Source organism: Triticum urartu, chromosome 1, assembly GCF_003073215.2.
Source record: "Triticum urartu cultivar G1812 chromosome 1, Tu2.1, whole genome shotgun sequence".
In the NCBI taxonomy this organism is placed as follows: domain Eukaryota; kingdom Viridiplantae; phylum Streptophyta; class Magnoliopsida; order Poales; family Poaceae; genus Triticum; species Triticum urartu.
In genome coordinates, this window is record NC_053022.1 from 511,340,509 (window position 1) to 511,344,241 (window position 3,733).

The 3,733-nt window shown below is 42.5% G+C and overlaps 1 long non-coding RNA gene across 1 annotated transcript; it reads left to right on the plus strand.

Moving 5' to 3' along the window:
• The first annotated feature begins 6 nt into the window (after positions 1 to 6).
• LOC125537083 lies at positions 7 to 2,069 on the plus strand. Its single transcript, XR_007295581.1, has 4 exons — positions 7 to 418; positions 1,064 to 1,123; positions 1,578 to 1,648; positions 1,801 to 2,069. It is a non-coding gene; the product is annotated as an uncharacterized LOC125537083 (long non-coding RNA).
• The last annotated feature ends 1,664 nt before the right edge of the window (positions 2,070 to 3,733 follow it).

Genomic DNA, 3,733 nt, shown 5'->3' on the forward strand with positions numbered 1-3,733 from the left:
CATCCATTTCACCGTAAATCATTTAGTCGCTTTTTTGGGGGTTTCCCATGGTCTTTTCAATTGAATCGAGCTCGGTGCCCCTATCATTGTTGTTGATGTGACTTTGCCTCTCGGTCCTTTCTGTAGCCTTTTCTGTGACCTGACATTGTCCGTCGCCTTCTTACTGGTCACTTGTTGCTACTTTCGACATATCGCTTCCTTATCACCATCTGCACGACTTGGCCGGATTGTCCCTTTCATCTTGGTCAGGAGGACCTTCGTTGGCTAAATTAAGCAGATATTTATTCTTGTTGGTTTCCAACATCTCCAACCAAGTTGTCTGATGAACAATCTGTGAAAGCTTTGGATTACCATTTTGGAGGAGTTGGCACATTGGAATATTAAGGGTATAAGTGGGTGGCACCTCTAATGTGTAAGGGTAAGCACTTGAAAGTATGAGGGTAGTACCTAAATTCAGTTGCTTAATTAACAAAAAACATCCATTTTAAAGGATTGAGGTTGAAACGGTGTTTTGTGGCATGTCCTTTTTGAACCAGTAGATGAACTTCTCGCCAAAAAAAATTCAGTAGATGAACTGCTGAGGGGGATTTGATGGGTGCTTTCAGATATTTAAGATTTATTTTTTGTTCAGATTTTTTATAGTTTCCTGTGGTGATATCCAGGCATATTTAATATATATACGCAAGTTTAAGTACATGCCTACTGTTTTTTCTGCAGTACCAAAATTATTCGAGCACAGGATAGCTAGAAACTTAGTAGAAATGGAGTCACTCAAAAGTTTCTCTACCAAATTTATGTAACATAGAAACCAAGTCATGTGCCAGAACCATGACATGATTTTGATCTTATGAGTTTCAACTATAGCCTACCCCAACTTGTTTGGGACTGAAAGGCTTTGTTGTCGTTGTTGTTGTATTATTTGTATGCATGTGTAGACTTTTAAAAAATATTTATTTGGACACCTAAATGTTTTCCTAAATAAAATTAGCTATTTTGTTTTTATTTCCAGCAACACTCTGTCCTGTTCTGATAATTCATGCCTACGGGTTTTCCTTAATTCCAGCATGTTGGTACCTGCCTGAACAGCAACGCCGAAGCCCAAGCTCTAATTATTGACCTTATGGTACGGTTATTACCCTAAACTTTTAATAAGTTACAATGATTATCTATATTTTTTTCTTGAAATAATTATGTATCCACTTCTTTTGGTAGAACACCTAGCGGATTACTACTTGACTAGTGATGTTTCAAGCTGACACTTGACAGCATCATTGTGAATTTGCGGTCTTTAACACAACATAATTGTATTTGTAAGTTGTAACACCACGTCATTTGTAACATAGGAGAGATTTAAGATGCTAAGAGAGTAAGAGTTTGCAATTTCTTTGGTAAGCCCTTCTCAGTTGTACATGAGCACCTATCATGCATAGCCATCACTGATGGAGTAACATGACAGTTAGGTGGTGGTTGGGGGGGTCTGCCATTCACAAACTAGATCAAATTTGAGCATTTTAGTGAAATAAATTTAAGCAAAAGCTACAGACGCTTACAGCTTACCTTCTGCAACTCATTTTCAGGGTCATATCAGGCGAATAGAGTCCGTAGATATCCATGAGTTTCACTGGTAGAACAGAAATTATCTGATCCTGTAAGTTTGCTTGGGAAGAACGCCCATATATTTATTATTGTGGTGCTAGAATGTTGTTTTCCTTCAAAAAAAAAGAACATTGTTTCCAAGGTATTACCATCTTTACCGCGACATGTATTTATAGACTTCTGGGACATTCTTTTTCCTTTCAGGGATATACTGATGCCAGTGGGTTGAGGAGATACTAGATCGCCTCAGGAGTATCACATATATTTGTGCAAGTGCAAGGGGATGCAAATTCTTTGCGATTTCCATGGTGCGTCCTGGGAAATGCAACGTGTAGAAGTAAATAGTATTTTTGAATTTATTATGGAAGACTTTGTAGCTTGGTTTTGGCCTTGTGTGATTCCAGTATCACAGAAATAAATGCAAAAAAGTTCACAAAAGACAGTTACAGTTAAGATAGCTGGTTCTCGCCTCATCTCTACAGGCACTCCGAAGTTTTCATAGTTTTTGGAGAAAAAGTCAGGCTCGCCCCTGATTTCACCTAGGGCGCGCGGCTGGATCCGGCCGGGTCCATCTCGGATCCATTGGGGCTGCTCCGTTCCTGCACCACTGTTGTAGCGGGCTCTCCCATTTGCTTTGGTGTGAACGACATGGGTGGCACTCTCTGTGGAGCTTGGTGGTGGTCGGGGGCTTCCCGGTGTGGTGCGGGGCAATGTTGTTGGTCACCTCTTCTCCTGTCTGTCGGCCTGCTGTGGTTGCAGAGGTCGGTGGTTCCTTGGTGTGCAAATGGCAGCCATGGATGCGGCTTGCTCCCCACATGGGGTGCAACCGTGGGTGGTTGGGGAGGTCCCCCTTGTCCTACTATCAGCTTCGGTGGGCGCTTGTTCGTTGGGTTGGCGAGCTTCATGGCTTCGTTGCGGCGGCCATGGATGCAACTTCCTGTCACCCGGGAGGGCCGTGGCTTGGGGGTGTATGCCTTTCCCGTTCTGGCAGGCTTCATCCTTGTTGTTCTTGTGGTTCGTGTTTGAGTGCTCCTTGCTATGTCTTTGCTAGGCGGTGCCTTGCAACCTAGTCGGTGGCACATAGGTGTCATGGAACCATCTCGGCCTCGCATGACCTTCGTCTTCTCCTTGCGATAGGTGGTGTCGCGGTGTTGTGCAGTCTCGGATGCATCACATGTGTTGTGGTGTCGTCTCGGCCTCACATGACTTTTCGAATGTACATATTTACTCTGGGTAACAACAGGATCTCACTTTAGTAGTATTAATCAGCACATATGTTTACTTAGTTCCAGCCATGTACTAAGTATGATGATATCATATAACCTTATATATGCGAAAGTATGATATAACCTTATCTGAGCTAGAGCTCAAATGAGCTCGGATGAACAATAAAATTAAAAAAAAAATGAAAAATCTGAATTGTTTTTTTTTGGTAAACTTTGACAAATGTTCTACTTCCTCTGTTCGTAAATATAAATCTTTTTAGATCTTACATTATGGACTACGTACGGAGCAAAATGATTGAATCCACACTCTAAAATATATCTATATACATCATATGTAGTTTGTAATGGTATCTTTAAAAATACTTATATTTAGGAACGGAGGCATCTTGATCAACAAGAGCCTCAAGTATGAAGTGGTAGACGTGGGGACCGGATTATCTTGGTCAAGCTGGTAGTTGAGGACTTGGTTCTCAATGTTATCAGCGCGTATGCCCCGCAAGTAGGCCATAATGAGAACACCAAGAGGGAGTTCTGGGAAGGCCTGGAAGACATGGTTAGGAGTGTACCGATTGGTGAGAAGCTCTTCATAGGAGGAGACCTCAATGGCCACGTGGGTACATCTAACACAGGTTTTGAAGGGGCGCATGGGGGCTTTGGCCATGGCATCAGGAATCAAGAAGGAGAAGATGTCTTAAGCTTTGCTCTAGCCTACAACATGATTGTAGCTAACACCCTCTTTAGAAAGAGAGAATCACATCTGGTGACTTTTAGTAGTGGCCAACACTCTAGCCAGATTGATTTCATCCTCTCGAGAAGAGAAGATAGGCGTGCGTGCCTAGACTGTAAGGTGATACCTGGAGAGAGTGTTGTACCCCAGCATAAGCTGGTGGTTGCTGACTTCCGCTTTCGGA